This window comes from Macaca fascicularis, chromosome 8, assembly GCF_037993035.2.
Source record: "Macaca fascicularis isolate 582-1 chromosome 8, T2T-MFA8v1.1".
NCBI classification, from domain to species: domain Eukaryota; kingdom Metazoa; phylum Chordata; class Mammalia; order Primates; family Cercopithecidae; genus Macaca; species Macaca fascicularis.
The window spans coordinates 140,242,554-140,269,336 of record NC_088382.1 but is presented as its reverse complement, the minus strand read 5'-3'; the positions used below and the strand labels follow the sequence as shown (position 1 = coordinate 140,269,336).

The 26,783-nt window shown below is 44.0% G+C and overlaps 1 long non-coding RNA gene across 3 annotated transcripts in view; it reads left to right on the top strand.

Moving 5' to 3' along the window:
* LOC123575269 (uncharacterized) overlaps positions 1-26,783 on the top strand; it is a 70,469-nt gene that overhangs the window by 31,670 nt on the left and 12,016 nt on the right. The window contains exons 2-4 of one of the 3 annotated variants that reach the window (XR_006700519.2): positions 9,330-9,444; positions 9,860-10,040; positions 16,475-16,941. This is a non-coding gene — a long non-coding RNA (uncharacterized lncRNA). Of the gene's footprint in view, positions 1-9,329; positions 9,445-9,859; positions 10,041-16,474; positions 16,942-26,783 lie in introns of those variants that run through there. The other 2 variants (XR_010577490.1, XR_012416953.1) reach the window with 2 other exon arrangements.

The window sequence follows — 26,783 nt, the reverse complement described above, 5'->3', positions numbered from 1 at the left end:
CTTGATCAGCATTTCTGGAAGTCTCCTCTGCAGTTTATCTTGTCTTTAGGTGGATGCAGACAGTCTCAATGGTGTCTGGGAAGGACAGAATGTTTGTTTGCAAAGCAGAATGAGGGAACAAAGGCCCTGCATCTCATTGAGTAATGGGACGTGAGCAGCGTAGCATCCAGCTTGGCCATCACACAGTGATATATGAGTTTTAAACTCGCAAAGAACCCTTCATTTAATCTGCAAGGGGGAGACAACTCAATCAGAGGAAGAAGACCTGCATTTAGTGGAAATGTAGCCCGCCACCATGTTAGCATCAAACACCAACTATTCTACCAAGGATCAAAGCAGAGATTGCTGTGTGCTAAGGGAGAAAGATAGGAGTCTGGGAGCCCAGGGACTTGGGTTCTTTTATGCTCTGTTGTTAGTTCACAAGGTGATATGGTTTGGATATTTGTCACCTCCGAATCTCCTGTTGAAATGTGACTTCGTGTGTTGGAGGTGTGGCCTAGTAGTAGGAGGTGTTTTGGTCTTGAGGGCGGATCCCTCATGAATGGCTTGGTGCCATCCCCATGGTAATGAGTGAATTCGTGTTCTGAGTTCATGTGAGATCTAACTGTTTAAAAGTGTGTGGCACCTCCCACCACCTCTCTCTTGCTCTCACTCTCAACATGTGATACATCAGCTCCCCTTTGCCTTCTGCCATGATTGTAAGCTTCCCAAGGCCCTTTCCAGAAGCAGATGCTGGCACCACGCTTCCAGTCCAGCCTGCAGAACTGTGAGCCAATTAAACTTCTTTTTTTTATAAATTACCCAGCCTGAGGTATTCCTTTATAGCAACACAAGAACAGACCAACACACAGGGAGATACTTCAAATCTTTTCTGGTCCTCGGTTTGCTCATATGTAAAATGAGAAGAGGCTGGAAAAGAGGAACAATCATACCAAATGATCTCTAAAATCTCTTCTGTGAAAGCCCATGAACATGTGGATTAATGGCCTAATGCTTTCCAAGTCTCTGGCTTTCCTGGGACCTTAAAAATTCAGGGCAGTCCTCCTGGCTTCCCCATTTGGACTGCTCATCTTTTCCCCACAGTGGTTCTTGTACATGCCTTGTGCATCAGTCTGTTTTCACACTGCTATAAAGAAATACCCCAGACTGGGTAATTTATAAAGGAAACAGGTTGAATTAACTTACAGTTACACATACCTGGGGAGGCCTCAGGAAACTTACAATCATGGTGGAAGGGAAAGCAGGCACCGTCTTCACAAGGCAGCAGCAGAGAAAGCATGTGAAGGAGGAACTGTCAAACACATAAAACCATCAGATCTCATGAGAACTCACTCACTGTCATAAGAACAGCATGGGAGACACTGCCCCCATGATCCAATGACCTCCCTCCCTTGACACGTGGGAATTGCAGGCCCCTCCCTCAACCCGGGGTGGGGGGGGCAGGTGGAGAGATTACAATTTGAGATGAGATTTGGGTGGGGACACAGAGCCAAACCATATCATCTTGCTCTCTTCCCAAGCCTCCTATACTTTATTTTTCTTACCCCTCACTTAGAAGATGCCCTTGCATCCACTGCACGGAGGAGCCAAAAGCCATCAGGTGGAAATTCCCCAACATCCCAATCCCAGCCCTACACAACAACCTGCCTCCATCCTTTGCTTGCCACCTACCCTCCTGGCCCCAAAGAGGCTCCTCATAGGACTCCCTCTGGTGTGAGAAAAATCCTAGCATGAATCCAGCCTCCCAGCTCCACAGGTACCTTGGGATATTGATGATGATCTCTCTTGATCTCTCTCTGTCTGTCTCTCTCTTCTCTCTCTCTCTCAATCTCTCATCATCCTCATCATTATCCCCTCCTTTCCTACTTGCCCCTTCCCTTCAGCTTTAAACACACTCAACTCTCCTTTATCTCAGCACAAGCCATCTTTGAGCTTACAGCACCCTCACAGGTACAGACCCATCTTTCTCATTCCTTTCACAGTCAAGCATCTGAAACGAGTTGCCTACACTTCCTGTGCACACTTCCTCAACCTCACCTGATACCTCAACCCCCTACAACTGAACTTCTTCCCTCATCACTCCACAGACACCACTCTTGACCAATGATCTTTTTGTTGCCAAACCAAGTGACACTTTTCATTACTCATCCCATTTGTCCAGTCTGCAATTGTAGTACTGTAAAATTCTCCCTTGTCCCTGAAATCCTCCTTCCTTCACTTTGGTAACATTGGCTTGATATGGTTTTTCCTCCTTCCAGAAAGTCTCCTATAATCCTCCCTCCAACCTTGGCAAGGAGCTTGTAATAGGGTTCTCCAGAGAAACAGAAGCAAGAGACAGAGAAAGAATAGGAATTGGCTCATATTATGTGGAGGTTAACAAGTCTCAAGAGATGCAGGATGCAGGGTGAATAGGCAATTGGAGAACCAGGAGAGTCAATGGCATAGTTCCAGTTCAAGCCCAAAGTTCTGAGAACCAGGAGCACCAATGGTATAGTTCTAGTCCAAAGGCCAGCAGGTTCAAGACCCAGAAAGAGCCTGTGTTTCAACTTGACATCAAAGGCAGAAAAAACAATGTCCCAGTTCAAAGGCAGTCAGACAAGAGAAATTGTCTCTTATTCAGGGGAGAGTCAGTCAGCATTTTTGTTCTATTCAGGTCATCGACTGATAGGATGAGGCCCACTGCCATTAGGGAGGGCAATCTGCTTTACTCAGTCCACCAATTTAAACATTAATCTCATCCAAACACACCCTCACAAGAACATCCAATAACGTGTGACTAAATATCTGGTCACCCCATGACCTAGTCAAGTTGACACATAAAATTAGTCATCACAGTGCTGTCCTTTGAATTCACCTCTTTCACCATTTTTATTATTATAGATTGTTATTGTTTCCTTACCTATTTCTTTCGCTAGAATCTCAATGGCTTGAGGACAGTGAATATTTTGACTCTGCATCTCTGTCTTCCTTGCACAATGACTGGCCTATAGAAGGCTCTCAATATATGCTTTGAATAAATGAATGGAAGAGTCTAAAGGACAGGCCTTACTTTGGTTATAATCACTTAAAAATTCTCATACATAGTCTTAGTGCATCAATAAGATCATCTCAATTTAATAATAGTTAACACTAATGCAATGAATACTGTAAGCCAGGTACTGTTGCTAGTGCCTTTCATGTAGTCGTTTATATAATTTGCATAGTAATTTTGAGGTACACATTGTTATTACCCCCTCCCGCATTTACAACTGCAGAAACTAAGGCATAGAGAGGTTAGGTGAACTGCTCGAAGTGACCCCGCTAATAAATGACAGAGCTCTGCTTAGCAAAAATCATCCTGCCTTACTTACCCCAGAGTCCTTTCTACTTACTTGGGAGTGTTTCCTCCCAGGTCATCTTTATCAAAAAGTTGGAAGGTTGAGAGGCCCATAGGAAATGCTATAGTTTCATCGGGGCATTACCATGTCCCTCAGTTTCCACAGTGAAACGGTCCCTTTAATCCTTTCCCAGGAAAAGAAGTGATGGATCTATTTGGTGCATTTATGAGCAAGAAGCACCGAGCAGGATACATGAGTATTTTTGGTTCTCTCTTCCCTCCCCTCCCCACTCTAACCTGCCCTGTATTCTTCTCCCTCTGCCTTAGGGTAAACATTCAAGGCAGTTGCTACCTCAGAGGTTGGGATGGGTCAAGGCATGTATTTGGCCACCTGCTCCATCTATGGCCTGGTGGTAAGTTCAGTTCAAGGGGAAGACACTGCAGGCCATTTGAGCCTTGGGTCCACGCCCCCTCCTCGAATACAGCATTACCAGTGTTAAAGTTAATTATTTTGATTCATATATAACTCTAGTGTCCATTTATCATTTGTATGGGAAATCAGAGCAGATAGCATGTGATTGATATCCCCTTCAGACTCCATCAGAATTCAAGTGGGGTATATTGCATCTATTCTGTAATTCATATTTTATAAGCCAAGTGCTATCTATTGTTGATTCTCAACCTTTACTAACACAAAGAAGCCTTTTTAATATCAAAAATCATCACAAACACCCACATGAGAATAATCGCACTTTTGAATCTGTTAGTAATTCAAATAAATAAAGGACTATGGATTCAGAAATGTTTCTGGATGCATTTGCATACGATTATATGCAACAATGTCTATATTCAATTGAAAGATGCTTATGTGAACTTGACGCATAATAAGCACTCAATACATACTTGGTTATTTAACAGATAAATGACCATACACATGCTGCTTTTATTTATCAGGTTTAATGATGAGGTTTGTTGCACAATGGACCTGCGGCTACCTTATGCATAATATAAGATGTGCATGGTCTTAGACCCTTGAATATCAGCATATAGATGTGCATGTGTACATGTTATGGTTCTAAATGAGCCTGACTTTGTCTGTTGTTCATGGCCATTGTATCTGGAGAACCTCAGGGTACTCCAGAGAAACAGAACGAACAGGAAACGTGTGTGTGCGTGTGTGTGTGTGTGTGTGTGTAAAGAGAGGGGGCTAAAGAGAGGGAGAGATTTATTTTGAAGAATTATCTAAAGTAATTGTGGGGCTGGCAAGTCCAAAATGTGTAGGGCCAGCTGGCAGGCTGGAAACTCAGAAAGGAAACTCGATCCTGAGGCAGCATTGTTTTTTCTTCTCTGGGAAACCTGAGTTTTTGCTGTGAAGGCCTTCAACTGATTGAATGAGGCCCACTCACATTAAGGAAAGTAATCTCCTTCATTTAAAGTCAACTGATTGTAGGTATTCACCATGTCTATAAAATACCTTCCTAGCCAGGTGCAGTGGCTCAAGCCTGTAATCCTAGCACTTTGGGAGGCTGAGGTGGGTGGATCACCTGAGGTCAGGAGTTCGAGATCAGCCTGGCCAACATGGTGAAACCTCCATCTCTACTAAAAATACAAAAATTATCTGGGTGTGGTGGCAGGTGCCTGTAATCCCAGCTGCTCAGGAGGCTGAGGCAGGAGAATCATTTGAACTCAGGAGGTGGAGGTTGCAGTGAGCCAAGATCATGCCGTTGCACTCCAGCCTGGGAGACAAGAGCGAAACTCCATTTCAAAAAAAAAAAACCTTCCCAACACCTAGATTAATATTTGACTAAATAACTGGCACTATAGCCTAGCCAAGTTGACACGTAAAATTAACCTTCACAGGCCGGGAACAATGACTCACGCCTATAATCCCAGCACTTTTGGAGGCCAAGGTGGGCGGATCACGAGGTCAAGAGTTCAAGATCAGTCTGACCAACATGGTGAAACCCCATCTCTACTAAAAATACAAAAATTAGTTGGGGCCGGGCGCGGTGGCTCAAGCCTGTAATCCCAGCACTTTGGGAGGCCGAGACGGGCAGATCATGAGGTCAGGAGATCGAGACCATCCTGGCTAACATGGTGAAACCCCGTCTCTACTAAAAAATACAAAAAAAAACTAGCCGGGCGAGGTGGCGGGTGCCTGTAGTCCCAGCTACTCGGGAGGCTGAGGCAGGAGAATGGCATAAACCCAGGTGGTGAAGCTTGCAGTGAGCTGAGATCTGGCCACTGCACTCCAGCCTGGGTGACAGAGCGAGACTCCCTCTCAAAAAAAAAAAAAAAAAAAAAATTAGTTGAGTGTGGTAGCGCATGCCTATAATCACAGCTACTCAGCAGGCTGAGGCAGGAGAATCGCTTGAACCTGGGAGTCGGAGGTTGCAGTGAGCCAAGATGGGGCCACTGCACTCCAGCCTGGGCAATAGAGCGAGATTCCATCTCAAAAAAAAAAAAAAAATTTAACCTTCACAGACATTTTTCCTCATTACTTTATACATAACACACAGGCTTAATATATAGTGTTTATGTCCATTTGTGTCAACACATAAAGATAGGAAATTTATTTAAACTCTGTGTCTGCGTTTCTTCCTTTACTCTTAGTGTTTCCTAGTTGGGGACCATGAAGAGAGTTAGAAGCTACACTTGAGCTACTTGTAATATTTCGAAAAGGCTGGCAAGCATATCCTACATTTTCTGATTAAAAGAGTCGTTTTCTCTTTTTTCTGAAGTTATATCTCCACTTAGCAAGCTAGTTATTTCACATAAAAACAAAAAAAGTATAATTTAATAAATGTGCTGTATTAAAAGATTATTTGAAACATGCAGTTCACTGTGGGAAAATATTTACAGGTGTCTTTGGTGGGAAAAAAAATTTGGCATTAATCCAACACATTATGAATTCATAAAAGTTTCTGCTTTGGGCGGTACAGTGTCAAAGCCTTGGATGAAACTCAAAATTCAAACTCACGAAGCAGTTCCATGCCCAGCATCTGCTAGTTCTGTCTGCAAGAAATAATCCATAGTTTTCTCAGACAACATGTGAACAGCAATTCTCCCATACTGCAAGCATCCAAGTACAGTGGGGCTCACTACCTCCTTACTTTTGACTTGTTCTACCTCCCAACTTCCTAGTCTGTGGATTCCCCACTTCACAGACCCAGCATCCACCCTAACTTCACTCCCCAATCCCAACCCCCATGGACCAACTTCTCCAAGCCACTCAATACCACATGTCAATGCCACTATGGTGTCTTTAAGGCAAAATGGCCGTCTATCTTCTCCATCAGACCTTCCCCACCCTATGCCTGACTCCAGGAAAGCTGTTCTCAGCTGCCTCTCCTGGATCTGCCTTACTCACAAGCTGGGCGCCAGGCACAACTTGCAACATATAATTACATAAATTCATCTCTGCTGCTCCTTGTTCAGGAGCAGGGAGCTGTCTGAGTAAGAGGCATCTGTACTCCACAGCAACACCTGCTATTAGAGGGTCTGTCTCATGGCTCCAGACTTGGCTCGTGGTTGACATTCCTTCCTCATAGTTCTATCTTACAGATAGAACTGTGAGAGAATGAACTGGTATTGTTCTCAGCCACTGTGTTTATGATAGCTCATCACAGCAGCAATAGGATACAATATATAATAATAATAGCGATCAAGCCAGACACTTATCTAAGTGTTTTTATATTCTTAATTCTCACTTAGTTCTCACTTAGTTCTTACTTAATTTGTATTCTTACTTAATTCTTACTTAATTTGTATTCTTACTTAATTCTCACTTAATTCTTACTTAATTTGTATTCTTACTTAATTCTCACAATAATGGTGAGAATTTGTCCATCCCTACCAGCAGCCACATTGGCTTCTCACACTTATGTATATATGATGTTTAAGCAAACGTGTATAAAACAGTAACTGATTTTGAGCACTTATTTTCTGCCATAGAGTAAGACATGAACTCTATATGCTTTATCATTGTTATAATAACTCGATAAGGCAGTTATCATCATTTTCTTCCACTTTGTAGATGAGACACTGATGCTCAGAGAGCAGAGAGCGCCTACACACGTGCTGTGAGGCTTGTGTCCAGATGATCTTCTTTGCACTCTTATGGAGTTTACCTTTAGACTAAACTCGCCTAAGCCCTGTGCAGTTAGAGCTGCAGGTGATGGACAAGGTCACAGGGTCTGATGGCACATTGCCTAGGTTTGGATGCAACCCTCACCCAATGACCAGTTGAATGACTTCCCTGGTGTCTCTAGTCTCCATTGCCACATCTGTGAAATGGGGATAACAAGAAAACTTGCCTTCTGGAGTAGTTGGGAAACACGGTGGGTGCCAGGTTGCTGGCACTGCATCACATTTGCCTGATTACACTGCCCTTTCAACAGAGCCCCAGGCCAATAAAACTAACCAAAGGGATCACCTGTTTTACATGTAGACATTTGGCACTAGGTGGAAGAAATGTTGGTTATTGGGATGAGAGAAGACAGAAGTCAGGACATTTGTTCTGCTTATTGGGCATGACAGAGTCTGGCATAAGGAGGTGTGCTAAGAACAGTGAAAATCTGGTCTACCGAAGAAACACAGGGTGGGCAAACAGTTGGCAAGAGGGAAGGAATACATAAGGGAGAAATTATGCATGATAAACCAACAGAGCAATGGATGGCAGTGCCAATCAGGTATCAGATACCTGATTGTCTGATATAAGCCCTGACTCCAGCACATCTGAATGGTATGTGTTTGACAAATTGTATAATGTCCTCTTGATTCAGTTTGCCCATCTATAAAATGAAAGTAAGGACATTGCTGACCACCAACCATTATTGTGAGAATTAAGTAGGAATACAAAAGCACTTAGATAAGTGTCTGGCTTGATGCTATTATTATTATATATTGTATCCTATTGCTGCTGTGATGAATTATCATAAACACAGTGGCTGAAAACAATACCAATTCATTCTCTCACAGTTCTAGAAGTCAGAAGTCTGAAACCAGTCTCACTGGGCTAAAGGTAAAGTATTGCCAGGGCTGGTTTCTTCTGTAAGCTCTGAGGGGAAGGAATTGGTTTCCTTGCCTTTTCCCAGCTTCTAGTGGCCGCCTGTGTATCTTGACTTGTGGCTCCTTCCTCTGCCTTCAAAATGCACCACTCCAAACTCTGCTTCCATCATTACATCACCTTCTCCTCTTCTGCTAATCTCCCACTGCACCCCTCTCTTAAGGAGACCATCATTCTATTCAGGGTCCATTCAGGTAATCAAAGATGATCTGCCCATTTCAAGATCTTTTTTTTTTTTTTTTTTTTTTTTTTTTTTTTTTTGAGATGGAGTCTCACTCTGTCACCCAGGCTGGAGTGCAGTGGCACAATCTCCGCTCACTGCAAACTCCGCCTCCCAGGTTCACACCATTCTCCTGCCTCAGCCTCCCAAGTAGCTGGGACTATAGGTGCTCGCCACTATGCCCGGCTAATTTTTTGTATTCTTTAGTAGAGACGGGGTTTCACTGTGTTAGCCAGGATGGTCTCGATCTCCTGACCTCGTAATCCGCCTGCCTTGGCCTCCCAACGTGCTGGGATTACAGGCGTGAGCCACCGCACCCGGCCCATTTCAAGATCTTTAACCCAATTATATCTGCAAAGGCTCTTTGCTATCTATATAAGTAACATTCACAGCTGATAGGGTTAAAATATGAACATTTTGGGGGAGGGGTTGACCATACAGATTAATAATTCTAGTGGATGGATAACACAGATGGGGAATCTGAGGTGCATGATAGAGGAGAGATTGGTATGTACTGAGAGTACTATTAATAGTTACATTCATGATCCTGGGTCTTGCGGAAGATTAAGCAAGATACTATCTGCCTGACACAGACTCAGTTCTCAAAAACCATCAACTGTGAGTGTTATCATGGTGGTTCCTCAGTCTTCAAAATCCCACTGTGAGTAGTGTGGTAGTTGTCTTCCCAACATTATTTCATCTCTCATCTCTCTCTCACTGCATAGCCCATGATTTGAGTAGCACTGACCCCAGCTGCTTGCAGGGCTGAAAATGATCTGAATGCCAGCACTGATCCTGTCGGCTAAGATGGTCCAATCCAAGCTGAGAAAGCTGCTACATGTAGGTATCTTGATACATAAAGGAAGCCAGGCTAAAGATGAAGCCAACAGAGAAGACAGGATGGGAATAAAATTATGCAGAGGAGTGGAGCCAGACCTCTGATCAAACTATATTTGAAGTCTTACCTCTAGACTTTTTAGTTATCTAATGCAATGTTTCTTTTATCATGAGGCCATTTGGAATTGGATTTTCCCTTCCTTGTCACTTGAATTATCATGGAGAAGAGTAGATGTTGCCAACCTCAGTTCATAGCTGAGAAAATTGAGGCTCGGAGGGATGGGTGACTTGTCAAGCTCAGATAACTAGTACAGGACATCATGAGGCTTCACCCCAGGCCTGAGTGACTCCATAGCCAGTATAGTCTCCCCCACCAAGTACTGTGCAGTGGCAGCTTCCTAATCATCTTCCTCTCCAGTTCTGACAGTACACTGGGGATGTCTGAGGGATACCAACAGGAGGTCAGATGGTCCCACCTGTGGAGGGAGCCACACAGAGGCTGAAACCATGTAGCACCAAATGAAGATCACATCTGCAACACCTCAACCCAGCACCATAGACACAGGAGGAATGAAGGACCCCAGAGGCTGTGTCACCTGGTATGTATCTGACATCATCCTTCCCACATTGACTCTCCTTCAATGATAATTACTTGAGAAATATTGCCCCTTGGCTCCTCATGAAAGCAATCACAGCTGCATTTTAATTATCTCCAAACAAGATGTTGTAATAAAAGCTCAAGGAAAGTGGGAAGTAAATGGGCTATTTTTGAGTGATCTAGCAAGTGCCATGAATTGCTCTAAGCAACTGCTTATGCTGCATCATTAAATCACCATAACTCTGTGAGTAGTATAATAATGCTCACGGGCTCATGGGGAAACTGAGGCACTATAGGTTTAGGTCACTCTCCCAGCTGGTAAAGGGACAAGGCAGAGTTTGAGTCCCATGCCTGGATCACTGAACACTGCATGCTATTTCCATGACCTCACATGGACTCCTCTAAAAATACTGCTATGATCATTGTTTCTGGGACACTGCCTAATGCAATGACCTCAACGCCATCGGGCAGGACACCACAGCCCAGGAGATAATGAGAGAGAGGGAAAGGGCCAAAGACACAATGGAGGGGAATGAGCAAACAGTCTATGGAATGCTCGGTGAATTCACAAGGTGATCAAAAAAGCCTGCAAGAGGAAAGGTACCTTGGGAACATCTTGGGGACCAGATGCCTTGAGTGAACACCTCAAGGACAGCCATGATCTCAGATTCAGTCATTACCATGTTCCCAAAAGAGATCCAGAGGACACACATAAAAGGATCAATGACTCGTGCTTGAAAAGGCATGGATAAGTTTTTGTCCGGCCCCACAGAGGCAGCCAGGCTTAGGTGTCAAGGCAGGAGCTATTGCTAGGAAAAGGATGGAAAAGGCACCTGGGCTTTGAGTCCTGTCTTTGCCTCAGCAATGAGCTAGCAGCCTGTATTTGAAAACTGTTCTTTAAATCAGCTACAGAGTCACCTTCTACCCACTGGCCCGAGTGAGTTATGATTTATGATACAGGAACTGAATGGAATGCTTGGTCATCTCATTGTTTGCCTGCCTCCTGGGATAGAGAATGGCCTGGCATGTTTTCAAATGTAATTTTCAAAGGTGATATTAATTTTGAATCCAACCAGAGGGAGCTGTTGCTAGGAAAAAAAACAATCTCAACAATTCCCCCAGGAGATAGGAAGGAATAGAAGGTAGAAACCAAGTTGCAGCTAGAAAATACCTGAGGTTTACACATAAATACATAGACAACTGTTGGAATCTTAGAAAAGGGTTTTTGTTTGTTTGTTTGCTTTTGAGACAGGGTATTGCTCTGTCACCAGGCTGGAGTGCAATGATGATCATAGATCACTGCAGCCTCAAATTCCTGAGTTCAAGGGATCCTCCGGCCTCGGCGTTCAGAGTAGCTGGGACTACAAATGTGCACCACCATGCCTGGCTAATTTATTATTTTTTGTAAAGACAAGGCCTCACTATTTTGCCCAGGCTGGTCTGAAACTCCTGGGCTCAAGTGATCGTTGCACCTTGGCCTCCCAAAGTGGGCGTGAGCCACCACACCCAGCCCAAGGAATGACTTTTCTTTAGTTTGGTTTAATACTGTGATTTTCTGAGAAATAAACAATCAGGGTCAAATGCTGATGTCTCCAGTTATATTGTTCTACCTTTTGTCCTCATCATTTTTACCCATCAGTGAGGCCCTGAGTTGGTCTAGCAGGACTGAGCCTTTAAGAGGCCAAGGATTTCCATTATTAAAAAGTCGAACAACAATAGATGTTGGCCTGGATGTGGTGAAAAAGGAATGCATATACACTGCTGGTAGGAACATAAATTAGTACAACATCTATGAAAAACAGTATGGAGATTTTTCAAAGAACTAAAAGCAGATCTCCCATTCAATCTAGCAGTCTCACTACTGGGTATCTACCCAAAAGAAAAGAAGTGTTTATATCAAAAGGACACCTGCACACATATGTTTACTGCAGCACAATTCACAATTGCAGAGATATGAAACCAACCTAAGTGCCCATCAACCTATGAGTGGATAAAGAAAATGTGGTATATATACACTATGGAATATAACTCAGCCATAGAAAAGAGCAAAATAATATCTTTTGCAGCAACTTAGATGGAGCTATAGGCCATTATTCTAAGTGAAGTAACTCAGAAATGGAAGACCAAACAACATATGTTCTCACTTATACGTGGGAGCTAAGCTATGGGTATGCAAAGGCATACAGAGTGGTAAAATGGACATTGGAGACTCAGAAGCGGGGAGAGGAAGAGGAGGGTAAGGGATAAAAAAAAAACACATATTGGGTACAATGTATACTACTTGGGTGGTGGGTGCACTAAAATCTCAGAATTCACCACTGTACAATTCATCCATATAAACAAAAACCACTTGTATCCCAGAAGCTTTGAAATTTAAAAAAAAAAAAAAAAAAAAAAAGAGGTGAAGGATCTAAGACGTAGAAAAAAATTGGCCACTGAAACATCTACAGAAGGTTTATAAGGGGTGGAAACTCTTGCTTCCTGGCAGTTCTGATTATATAATGTGTGGCATTCATTTATCCTTTCATTCATTTTGCAAAAATTTCCTGAGAACCTACTTCGGGTCAGGCATTGTACTGGGGCTGGAATGAACCTTGTAGTATATTGTTTTCATGGATAAGTGATATGGTGGTGTTGGTGATGGTGGTGGCGGTAATATAGCAATGGTGATATGATGGAGGCAGAGGTGATAGTGAAGGTGACAGAACAAACAACTCGGATGTGTGTGCCTACAGTAGTGGTAGCAGAGGGTGGGGTAGTGATGGGAATAGTGGTGTTGTTACTGTTGACACTGACTGTGCTGGGCCATTGTTGGTTATGGTGGTAATGGAGCAGCAGTGGTGGGGTCGCAGTGGGGGAACATGAGTGATGGTGATGTGCTGATGGTGACGTTTGACTTGGCTACATTTCTGTCATTTTGTCTGACCCTGTACTAACCACTTTATCTGACTAAATCAGTGTTTAAATCATGTCTTAAATGCTTAATGTGTACAAGAGATTTTCAACCCTATTGTCCGACAATAGCACTGTGAGGAAGACAGAATTGTCCTCATTGTACAGATGAGGAAACTGAGGCACAGAAGGAACAGAGGAATTTCCTAAGATCTCATAGTGAGTGGCAGAGACAACATAGCAATCAGATTTCTCTGATTCTGGGTACAGAATCACTTGTCTCCTCCAGGTGCTTTTTGATCCGCAGACCTCAGGAAGTCACTGAGGAAAATAGAAGGGGATGTCTCCATTGCCTGGAGCCTGGGCAGATGGACCAAGGAAGGAATGAGCAGGACTCATGGTATTCATGTGCCAAAATGTGCCTTTAATGAAATGACCTCAGGACCCTTCATAGTTCCCTGGACTGTCTAAGCCCATCCCCCAGGCCCCATGGCCCAATTTAGTCTTGGGACAAGCTGGCTGAGCATAGGCACAGGGACAAGCTAAGTTCTACCAGGAAAAGCAAGTCTATGCAGAAGAAAGAGTACAGACTCACAGCACACAGTCTTGGGTTCAAATCCCATCCCTTGTATTTCTTAGCTGTGGCTGCTAGGCAGGTTATTGACCCCTTGGGAAAGAGCAGTGGTGTTAGAATTAAAGGTGATAACAAATGCAGAACACCTGGCTCATGGGTGCTGCAATGGTCACAGAAACCAGAGGCAATGAGGCAAATCCTCCAAGTGGAGACCCAGCTCAGATGCTGCTACTCATGGGAAACTGGTTTGGGAGAAGTGGGTGGGTATATTAGTCCATTTTCATGCTGCTGACAAAGACATATCCAAGACTGGGCAATTTACAAAAGAAAGAGGTTTATTGGACTTACAGTTCCACATGGCTGGGGAGGCTTCACAATCATGGCAGAAGGCAAGGAGGAGCAAGTCACATCTTACACGGATGGCAGCAGGCAAAGAGAGAGCTTGTGCAGGGGAACTCCCATTTTTAAAACCATCGCATCTCATGAGACCCATTCACTATCATGAGAACAGCACAGGAAAGACCCACACCCATGATTCAATCATCTCCCACCAGGTGCCTCCCACAACACGTGGGAATTATGGGAGCTACAAGATGAGATTTGGGTGGGGACACAGAAGCAAACCATATCAGCGGGGCCTGGAACCTCCCTGGTTTGTGGTCTCTTTGAGTTCTCTGAGTTAAATGTCTTGTCTCTAAATCAAGCCTCAAACCATTCATTCTTGACTCATTGTGGCAGAACAGGAGTTGGCTTTGTGACAGTGGGTACTGTTAGTCACTGCAAAACCTGTGTTTTGGGGGTCCTTGATAGGTAAAAGTGTCTCATAGCCCAGGCCAAATACATGGACTGGTTTGCCCCTGGTAGTCCCTGTGGGGCTCTACCTGGCCCCACACCACAGGAAGATGCTTTTTCTCTGAGTCAGAATGGGAAGTCCAATCTCCCAGGAGCAGCCAGGAACAGCATTGACTTCTTTTAAGAGCCTCATCAATAGCCATGGCCAGAAAGGGTCTCAGGAGAACCAAGGACCAATGTCAGGCAGCATGGAATGAGGTTTGGATTTACAGCCCAGCTCTGTCATTTCCTAGTAGTGTGACCTTGGCATGTCACTTCTCTCTAAATTTCAGATTCATCATCCAAAAAAATGGCAACAGTGATGCCCATTTCCTAGGGTGGGTTCAAAGATAAATGAGCAAATGACACACAAAAGCTTTTAGGTCCTTTAGCAAGTAATTTAAATTCCTTTCAATTATTTTGAGGTAGATAACAGAAATTGATCCAGTAATCTTTATATTGGTTTTGCATTGATATTCTTCTTAGCTATTATTCCACCAGTTCTTTGGATAGTATGAAAATACAAATAACTGGCACCAAAATGATGCTAGGCTGGCTCAATAAATATGGATTTTGTGATAATTCTGTGCCTCACACTGGCCTTAGGTACTAGGAATAATTTTCCAATTTTAATGTGCATAAGAATTTTCTAGACACAATGTAGATTCCAAGGCCACACCTACTTGTGATTCAAATTCAGTAGGTCTGGGGTAATGTCCAAATAGCTTGATTTTTAAAAGCATTGTGGGATACTTAACATGACATCTACCCTCTTAAAGTTTTAAATGTACAGTACATTTTTGTTGACTATAGGTAGATAGAGAAAACGTGCTATATACCAGACATGGTGGCTCATGCCTGTAATCCCAACACTTTGGGAGGCTGAGGCGGGTGGATCGCTTGAACCCAGGAGTTCATGACGAGCCTGGGAAACATGGCGAAACTCCCTCTCTACTAAAAAACACAAAAATTATCCGGGCGTGGTGGCACATGCCTGTAATCCCAGCTACTCAAAGCTGAGGCGAGGGAATCACTTGAACCCAGGAGGTGGAGGTTGCAGTGAGCCAAGATCATGCCACTGCACTCCAGCCTGGGTGACAGAGCAAGACTCAATCTCAAAAAGAAAAAAAATATTCAACAATATGGATGAACCTTGAAAACAGTATGCTAAGTGAAATAATCCAGTCACAGAAGGACAAATACTGCATGATTCCCCTTATGCAAGGTACCTGAAATAGTCAAATTCATAGAATCAGAGTAAATAGTGGTTGCCAGGGGTTGGGAGAGGGGAACATGGGGAGTTGTTAATCAACGGGCGTAAAGTTTTAGTGGAGTAAGAAAAAAAAAAAATCTGTGTTTTTAACAAGTACCTTCGGCTCAGTGTTTTTCAACTTTCTCCACAATATTTTTTAAAAGATTATATTGTGACCCAGTGTACACAACTAAAACAGAAGTTTTATAAAACAATAACTACCCAATAATTTCCCTTACAACCTCCAAGCCACGCAGATGTGCCTATTCTGGGCTCTTGTTTTTTAATCTGATTCATGTTTTTTTAATGCTAGTTGTGACTCACTATGCTAATTTTGTGACCAAAACTACAGTTTAGAAAACACTGATTCTGGTACAAGAGGTCTGAGACGTGCTTTGAGAAACAATGAATTCCGGATTTCGAAACATTAAAAAATAATAAGAATAAAACACAGACCCTGCCTTCAAGGGCCTCCAGGGGCTCCCTGCCTCAAGATGGAGACTCACGGGAACCATGTGTGGGGAGGGTCCGTCTTGGCTGGCAAGGGAGGGCTGCCTTAACAAAGTACCACAGACTGAGTGGCTTACACAACAGACATTATTTTCTCAGAGTACTAGAGGCCAAAAGTTCAAGACTAGGTGTCAGCAGTGTTGGTTCCTTCTGGGGAATATACAGGAAGAATCTGTTCCAGGCCTCTCTCCTTGGTTTGTAGATGGCATCTTCTCTGTCTCTTCACATCATCTTGCCTCTACAATGTTTGTATCTAAACTCCTCTTCTCATAAGGACACCAATCTGTGTCCAAACTTGCTCTTCTCTTAAGGACCCCAGTCAGGCTGGACTAAGGACCACTGTAATGATCTCATTTATGTTAATTTCCCCTTACAGGTCCTATCTCCAAATACAGTCACATTCTGGGACCACAGATTATGAACATAGGAACTTTTTGACACTGGAGACTGTGGAGGGAACTCAGCCCAGGGTCTGATTGGTGTCAGGTTCTGTACATGAACACTATGATGGAGGTAATTACCTGCAGCTCTGGGAGCACCCAGAGAACAAAATCATTAACCCATCAGGCCAGAAGGAGATTAGGAAGTCTCCACAGAGAAGGTAAGATGGGAAATGGGATTTAAATGAAAAGATTTCATCAGGTACAGAAGATTTTAAAATAGAAATTTTAAGTAGACGAATCCGTGCATGCCAGAGCTTAGAAGTGTGAAACAGTGAGCCACATCAAAGAGAACTAGGTGAAATGAGAGAGCAGAGCAGAGAGATGGTTGGAAATGAAGGCAGAAGGACCACTGGAGACCAAATTACAAGAGGACTCCAATGTCAGTCAAAGCTATTAGTAGACTTGATCCTTTGAGTTGGTTTCATGAACACCTTTTTTCAGAAAATCATTGAGGCCTAGAATGAGAACCACTAGCTACAACTCCTGTTACAGATGAGAAAAATTGTGGCTTAGAAAATACAAGTGAGTTAGCGGCAGAGAACCTCACCAGCACCTGAGGGAGTCATTCCTGTATGCTCTCTACAACATCACACATGGTCCCTGGGACTGTGAAAGTACAAAGATTTATATACCCTGGAGATTAGAACAGCAGAAAAAAAATCCCTTTTCCACCATCCTTCCAATCATAATAACATTATACTGGGTCACAAGTGAGGCCAGGAAAAATAGTTACCTTCAGTGATTTATGATCCAAGAACGGAGACCACCTACCATGCTCGGGCCTGAAGCAGATTCCACTTCAGTTTTGAAAATAACACTCTGAGTACAGCCGGCCTGCTAGCCATATGCCTGCCTGGGCCCCCTGCCTCCGTATCAGGACCCAGGAGCCCCAACAGCCCTGTATTCATTTGGTCTTGCTGCTTATGAGGAACAAGATGTGCAAACTGATTGGGGAGCAGCGCATGATTTATTTTTATCTCTGTCTCTGGAAGAAGATTAATCCCAGAGCATCATGCCAGGATGGAGGGCAGGTAGCTGAGATCTTTCCTGGGAAACTAAGGGCAGCTACCAACCCTGGAGACGATTCTATAATAGGTAGGCTAGGGAACCAACCAAGACCATCCCTCAGGTGGGAACTTCACTTACAGATGGTGTTAATCCAATGAGTCTGGGTCTTCTAGAGAGTCACACTCAGAACTTTAGAGGGCATCTTGGTCAATCTTTTTTAAGCTGCAGTGAATCTGAGGCAAAGAGAGGAGAGTAGTTTGCCCAAAGTTATAGAAAGTTGGCAGAACCAAGCTGCTCAGCTCTCAAGTTCAGTGCTTTTTCCGTGGTAGCCTGTCAATTCCTTCAAGCAAGAATGAATATCAAGGGTTGGGAACCCATCCCCTTGTTACTTGAAGGGCAATGCAAGGTCCCATCTCCCCTGTACACCATCCACCCCTATTCTTCAACTGAGCCATCCTCTCTTTTGCCTGGGATGCAGATTTTAGCTAAATTTCAGGTTTGGACAATGGGTAAATGCTGGTACTGTGTTTCCTCAATATAAATAAGGTGGCTAAATTAACATGTCACAAACTTAGACCATGGGAAGCCCAGTGAGTTGGAGGCTGGGGAGCCAGTGGGAACTAGAGGAGATAGAGTGGTGGTAGTAAGTAATAGCAGAGGACTGCAGGTTAGGTAAGGCTGGGGATGGTTCTTCAGAGCGGCCTTAGGGAAAGGAAGGGACTGGAAAGTGGGAGAAGAGCTGGTGCAGGTGGCATTGTCAGCCTTCAAAGTTGGTAAAGTCAGCCCCTACCTGAAGAACTTGGGGAGGACATTAGGTGAGCGGAGATCTGGGGATCATGAGAGGCAGCTAGCTGGGTGGGGCAAAGGGGCCTGAGGTGGTAAGCACTCAACCTCACTGTGCCTCCATTTACTCAACTATTAAAGTAGAATTCTAACAATTCTTCTGTCTTCCACCAGGCAGCTGTGGGCGGGAAGCTGGAAACTATGAGCCACAGAATTTGTTTTCCCCCAGATTTGATTCCCCAGGCTATAAGGAAACATTGCACAGGAGCGGCAGGGCAGGAAGCTTGCTTTATGAAGATTTACCCGGCAGCAGGTGTGAAATTGGCAGAAGAGACAGGAGGATGATGCTGAGAAGTGAAGGGCTCGAGGCATAAAACAGTTAACAAACGGTTGAAGCTGTCTTGGGGAGAGGTAATTAATTCCGCTCAGCTGTTAGTTGGTGTTCTGACTGTACACATTTAGAATGATGGCCTTTGACAGGCCCAGTGTTGTTTTTCAGTATAAATGGAAAAATAGTCATTTCATAGAAAAATCAATACAGAATCTTTTTGCCTAATTGATCCCTAAGCTCCCCACTTTTGCCTCTGCCCCCAGCACTGCTCCCCTTGAATCACATCCCCTCTGCATCCTCTCCTCACCCCCTGCTTCACTGCCCAGGCTTCACCCTCTTAGGGCAAATACCATGAACATGTAGTTATTAGTTGACTTTGCGTGGCTGAAGGCCAGTAAACAATTACATCCTTCTGAGCTCACCTATCTCCCATGGCACCGACTGGAGACATCCAGGCACAGACAACCATCTCCAGAGTACATCAGCCCCTCAGGGACCTGCTCAGGTTGGCTGAATCTCTGCCTCAGCTGACAAATTTTGTGCTGAACTATGAGAACTACTTGGGAACCAAGAGCTGCGGGCAGAAGGGCTAGCTCTAAACAGCAGGAAATTTCCCACGGCAGAGGGGTCCTGCCATAGCAACCCCATGCCTTCTGACCTGGAGACGCCTCACTGCCTGTCCACATGGCACCATCAGTCTCTAGCTCCCACCACCACCCCAAATCCTCACCCTCAGGGCTCGGGGCCAGGTGCACAGGCCTGAGAGCTGGCAGAAAGGGAGTTGTCTGCAGCCAGAAAAGGATTTTCTTTACCAGCCCACCCAAACATTGTTTGGCTGCCACTGCCTGAGTTTTTCAGAAATGAAAAAGAGAGATAGGGAAGTGGGAGCCCTGGTGGGCTCTGGAACCCTTCTGTTTTCTCAAGGGCACGGCAATAGGTCCAAAACGTCCTCTGGGTTTGAAAATGAAATGCCGGCACAGAGCAAATTCCTGACGAATGTGACCCAGATGTTTCTGAGCGATTTATTTTTGCTAATGGAAAATGGCTGAGCTAATAACCCTCAGAAACATTTCTGTAGGGAGAGTTGAAGCCTATTTTGCCTCTGCGCTTCTTGTTTTTTGCTTGTGGTTTTCTTTTGAGGAAGAAATTGGATGTAGGAAAAAGCCCAAATAACAACTCTGTCTGTGACAGCTGATGCCAAAATCCCACGCATAGATTTTGTGACCTGATTTCTACCAATTATTGACCATTCAGTGAGGCCCAAGTTCTTCTCATCAATTACCTCATGTAATCCCTATGACAAGGAAGAGACCAAGGCTCAGAGCGATGACATGTCCTACCCAGCCAGAGCCACACAGCCTGTGACAGCATGGCTGAGAATCAAACCCCAAGTTTTGACTCTAGAACAAAACTCTGTCCACCACCATACTCTTATAAGGAAATGACAAGCAAAATACAGGGGTTAAAAGAGACTCTGAGAGGCCAGATGCAGTGTCTCACACATGTATTCCCAGTACTTTGGGAGGCCAAGGTGGGTGGATTACTTGAGGCCAGGACTTCGAGACCAGCCTGACCAATATGACAAAATCCCACCTCTACTAAAAAAAAAAAAAAACAAAATTAGCCAGGCATGATGGTGCATGCCTGTAATTCCAGCTACTCAGGAGGCTGAGGCAGGGGCAGGAGAATCACTTGAACCCTGGAGGCAGAGGTTGCAGTGAGCCAAGATCACACCACCGCACGCCAGTCTAGGAGACAGAGCAAGACTCTGTCTCACAAAAAATAAAAAGAGAGAGCGAGAGAGAGAGCGAGACTGTGAGAGGTCTTCTAATTGATCCATGGGCTTTTTGTCAACACCTCAATTTTACAACCTAAACTTGGTCAGAGAGTCTAGTGAGTTTCCTTTTCTTTAAGGGAAAGGCATTTCTTTCTGGGCAGCATGAAAAGGACCGTCTTTGATGTCGCCACTCCCCAACGTCTTTTGGACAACAAATGACTGTGCTATCTAACGCTATATTCATAGTGAAGTGAAATGGCTTTGAAGCAGCAGAACCAGGTCCAAATCTAAGCTTCACCACTAACAAGCTAGGTGACTTTAAGCAAGTCAGTTATTAAGGTTCTCTGTGTTTAGTTTCCTAATTACCAGCCAGGAAGCTCTCTCTAGCTCTTCTCTGTCGCTGTAGCTACAGCCTACGGAAGGACTGTTGTGAGGATATCTTCAGCACAGCCCTTAACACAGAGCCGGCTTTCTGTAAATGGTGGTGATTATTAACTATTCCATAACTACGGAAATGAGTGAGCAAGTGAGCAGTGAATGTGCTTCTCCTCCTCTGTGAGACTAAGAGAAACTCCATGATTGTCAAGTTTAGCCATGAGGAAAGGCACATAACCCTTCTCCTTGGTGCATCTGCCCTACTGGAAAGTGGCTACTTTGTGCTTACAGGAATTTGCAAATGACATTACAGGAGCAGGATAATGGGCTGAGAGGAAACAAGCTTGCCATGACCTTCACCTCCTCTTGCTTCCACATATTGGGATCCCAGGACTATAAGGGATTCAACAGGACCACCTTGTTCATAACCTACTTCCAAGCAAGATGAGACTTAAACCATTTCTAGTGATCAATTATTGCATATCTGCCATGTGTCAGGCCCTGTGCTGGCATAGATAGGTAAGTAGGTAGATAGATAAAATAGAATAGGTAGATAGCTGGTATGTAGGTAGGTAGGTAGGTAGGTAGGTAGGTAGGTAGGTAGGTAGGTAGATAGATAGATAGATAGATAGATAGATAGATAGATAGATAGACAGACAGACAGACAGACAGACAGACAGACAGACAGATAATCTCAGATCATCTTATCCTTCCATAGAGGCAGGACAAGAGGATAGTGAAAAGAGCATAAACTATGGACACAGGTAAGATGGTTTGAAATCCTGGCTCAGACCTTTCTCTCCGTTTTATTTTGGGCAAGTTGTTCTTCTCAGAATCTCTATAGAAGGGGGAAATTACATCTACTCAAATGAATTGTTTTTAATCAGATAAAATTCCTGCAGCACACAGGACAGTCTCTGGCACAGGGGAGAGTCACAGGGGAGCTGACTCTCATTTGTATTTACTCTGCAGAGTCATTGCCATCATAGTGTACAAATGAGAATGTTGAACTCCAGGACAGAAGGGGACTTGCCCAAAATCACAGAGTTAAGGGGCAGACATGGAAAACTGGTTCTCATGCATCCAAATATATTTCTATTCAAAGCTGCAAAAAATATTCACTGAGCACTTCATTAGACTCCCATGCAATGGGAGAAGGGCTGGGCATTTCTAGGAAATCCAGGATCCCAAGAAGCTCACATCCTAATGGGAGAAACATTTTCTTGGCCAATATTCATTGCATTAGTCCATTCTCATGTTGCTATAAGGACATACCCGAGACTGGGTAATTTGTAAAGAAAAAGAGGTTTAATGGAATCACAGTTCCACGTGGCTGGGGAGATTTCACAATCATGGCAGAAGGTGAAGAAGGAGCAAAGGCATGTCTTACATGGCAGCAGGCAAGAGAACATGCGCAGGGCAACTGCCCTTTATAAAATCATCAGATCTCCTGAGACTTACTCACTATCACAAGAATAGCACAGGGGAAAAATCCACACCCATGATTCAATTACCTCCCACCAGGTCCCTCCCACAACACACAGGGATTATTGGAGCTACATTCAAGATGAGATTTGGATGGAGAAATACCCAAACCATATCATCTATTTTGTCACCCATTCTGTATCTTTGGCAGCATGGAAGATGGTGGAAATGCAAAGGTATACCTAACAGGTATAACCTGCGGCTGCATCCCATACAGCATATTGTTTTGAGGGCAGACATATGTGTATAAAATGAAATATGTTAAGTGCTCCTGTGGGAGAATCCTACAGCACGGGGACTCACCAAGGAAGCGGCACTTGAGTAATGTTGAAGCACCGGGAATGGAGAGGTTAGGACTTAGTTGGAGCAGGGTTGGTCAGGGAGGGAGCAGGAGGTCCCAGGAGTGGTCTGGAGAGGAGAGACTGTGTAGTTCTTGAAGAAATGGAGAAGATCAATGCAGCTGTAATTGAGTATGAGAGGGAACAGCAGGCTTAGGTAAGGCTGGAGGAGGGCTGGGGCATGGAGAGACTTGAAACATACGTTAAGAAACCTGGAGGCTTTAATGAGGCCAGTGCAAAACCTTCAAAGTATTTTAAGCAAAGAAGCAGTAAGATTTGCACCTTAGAAAGATTACTCTGGTTACAGTCTGGAGAAAGGACTAGGGATGAGGGAGATACAGAAATAAACAATTACCATTAAGGCAGGGGATTAACAATTACCAGGAGGCAAGGGAATATTAAAAATATTGAACAATCAGTATCAAATGGACATCAACCAAATAGAATGTAAGGCTGCTGGAGAAAGTCCTGAGGGCCTCCTGCTGCACCCGGCATCATCCCTACCAGTACCAGCAAAGGGACCAAGTGGCAGGGAGGGGGCATTCATGGGAGGGGCATTGATGGTGAGGGCAGTGGCTCTTTTCCAGTTAGCATGAACTTATTTGAATATCTTAGCCACTGATAAGGCCACCCTGATGCACTGGATTGTCAATGTCAGCCGGGGTAGGGGTAAAAGCGAAGTTTTTGGGGAGCCTGGAAAAGACCCAGCAGGTTCCATGCATCTCACCTGTGAGCCAGGAACCAAGGAAAGGCCTTTTCTGTGCTCATAGTGTGAATACCCTGAATCCTGGAACTCCTGGTGAAACAACTCTGACTTTGGAGAAGGATCTGTCACATGGAAGAATCAGGACACGGCTGCTTTAAAAGGGATGCAGTCTCGCTGCAAACTGACTCCTGGTCACAGTCGCAGCAGGGGAGCATGTCCAAAGCTACCTGCTGTGGTCGAGCAGACTTTGTCTTGGATTCATCCCTAACAACTCCCACTCTTGAGATGCTTGACATCCTTCCTGTGTCCCGACCCTCATCAGGTCCTCAGTGAACAATTTTTCTAATTCTTCTTGATTCTTCTGTTTTGGTTTTGCCTTCTCTGCAGACACCACACCTGCCCAGCTTCTTTTTAATCTCATCTGTGTCTTGCAGTTTCTTCCACTGAACCATCCAGCTGAGTGCACACCCCTCATTCCCTGCTGGTGCCCCGACTTTTCTGTGGGAGAAGCAGTGCTTCAGAGAGAACTCAGGTTCAAGTGTGGTGTTTGCTGCTTTGCAAACTAAGATACTCAAAACAGTGGAGCAATTCATTCATTCATTCACGTCTTCCTGCCAGGGCAGGGTAAATGCTTGTGGGGTTCACCACTATTTCCACAACTTTAATATTCTTCCTGGAATCTACAAGGCACTCAGTAATGATTCACTGAGCACCTACCACTACATGCATGGTCTGTGCCAGGACTGCTGAGGATACAAGGATGACATGGCTCTGCCTTTAGTGAACTTGAATCAATTAATAATTCATTCATTCATTCATTGATTCATTCATTCAGTCATTCCATCATCAGGCATTTAGAGTTAGCTGACTGAATGCCCACTTTGTGTTAGGCACTATGGATAAGGAGCCGTTACTAAACTCAAACAGATCATGCTTAAAGAGAGAGAGGAATACAGGAACCGCTACAGGGCCAGAGGTATCTCTAACTGAAAGATTGTGTCACCCATGAAAAATGAAGACGGGAAATAAAACCAAAGTTTCTAAAGCTGTTTTAGCATTAGGTATTGACTTTGGCAAGAGGATGGAGAGTGTGTGGTCCTACTTGAATGTTGAGGCCCTAAACCCTATGCAAGAGTCTTCCAAATCCATCTCATTTCAAAGGTTGAAGTCTAATGGGTAAAAGAAGAAAAAATGTACTTGGACTGTGAACCAGACCTCAAGTGAGACTCGTGCTCTGTAAACAGCTTGCTTAGACCCTCGGCAGTTCACAGGCAAAAGTTGCACAGGTTCGTTGCATCTGCTCTCTCCTTTGACAAGATACAAAACTCAGAACAAGAGAAGCTGTTCCTTCAACACAGTCATGGCCGCACAGATGCCAGTAAGAAGCATCAGATCTCAGTAACCGTTTATGAGATTTAAGCTTCTGCAGTTGCTCTTAGAAGGGCAGGTATGCCAGGTCCTAATTTGTGTGCCCGAGGATGAGGCTAAGATGGGAACACTGAGAGTGTAGAAGCACAGGCTCTGAGGCCAGGAAGACTGGATTCAGACGCTGACTCCTCTACTTCGGGAAAGTTATTTATCTCTCTGGGTGTCAGTTTCCTTCATTTATGAGAAAGAGATGATAATACCTCCCCTGTAAGATTGCATATAAGGAGAAATTAAATGTGAATTGCTTAAAATAGTGCCAGCCACATAGCCAGCACTCTGTAAATATCAGCTTTAACATCCCCATCCCCACCTCCATTTCCTGCTGAATACAGCTGATGGCAATAGTATTTTGGCACACCCTGTAATTAAAAGTAATACATGTTCAATGCAGGACATTTGGAAAATAGAGAAAAGCACAAAACAATTCATATTCACACCAGCAAAAGAAAACCATCATTAATATTTTAGTTTTGTCATCTCTTTTTTTCAATGCACCTCATATAAAGTACAAAAATTTTATCATGTTTATGTATGGCTCTATAGACTGCTCTTGTTTTTAACTCAGCAACTACTGCAGGCTGAATTCTCCAGAGGTAAACATTGAGACCATTTTGGAGGTGTGCAAGACGTTTATCTGAGATCAACACCTAAGGAAGAGAGGGGGAGGAAGACAGGTAAGGCAGAGGGAGAAGTCAAACTTTAATGCAGGTGTTAAGTTACTTATATATCATACACATGCATAAAAACATACATACACACATATACATGCATGCACCCATATATATGCATACATATGCATTGATCTATCTATTGTATAGAGAACGAGGAGAGGAAGGGAGAGAGAGAAAAGTTGATTAAGGCAGGAAACACTAAATCTCTGGTTCAGAGAAGAGACCTTTTTCACTCATACCCCAGTCCCCACAGGACAATGCAATAAGGGCCAGGTGTTACCCTATGCATGCATTCTGCAGGGGTGCAACATAGATTGCAACCCAAAACCTCATGGAATTCAGAGCTTATATATGGTGGCTAGTACTTCTGCCCATCCTCCCCTCTGAAGAGAGATTTTGAGTCTGGAATATAAATATATGTTTCTGCAGGGAAAGGAAGGCATATCTAGACTTATTTCCCTAGAATGTGAGCAAGTATCTCCAAGAAAGATAAGCCTCTAAATCTCTTTGGAGCCATACACAATCTCTAAGTTGCAAGACATGTTAGTAATTCAGTCATCTTTTAACCAAGTTTGCTTGTGTTCTTTGCTCAGAAATCCCAGGAACTATAGGATATTTTTTAAAATCGTGGAGAATTGTTTCCCTATGGAGTACTTGACATAAGCCAGGCCAAGCTGGTGGAGAGCTCTGGAGCATAAATGGTATACCAGAATGTTCTGCATTGGGCAGAAATGGTGGGGCTTTTATGCCCCTACCTCAGAAAATCACTGGATATGTACAAGTCAAGAAGGATGTGTCCATGGCTTGTCTCTCTCTGCAGTTGAGACAAACCCTGATGGAACTAACATGCATGGTAGCAAGTCCTTCCTTGAAGGGGGATCTGAGCAGTACATCTCCATGTGTACCACAGCAACATACTATGAATATTTTCTCACATCAGTGATTTCTAAGATTTGCATGTGATATGGTTTGGCTGTGTCCCCACCCAAATCTCATCTTGCATTGTATCTCCCACAATTCCCACATGTCATGGGAGGGGGGATCCAGTGGGAGGTAATTGTATCATAGGGGTGGGTCTTTTTCATGTTATCCTTGGGATAGCAGATAAGTCTCATGAGATCTGATGTTTCTATAAAGAGGAGTTCCCCTGCATGAGCTCTCTCTGCCTCTTGCCATCCATGTAAGCCGTAACTTGCTCCTACCTGCCTTCTGCCATGATTGTGATAAAGGTATGTCTTTATCAGCAGCATGAAAATGGACTAATATACCATGATATTTCATTGTTCTAATTATCTTAATTAGTGAATTCCCCATTATTGAGCATTAGGTTGTTACTAACA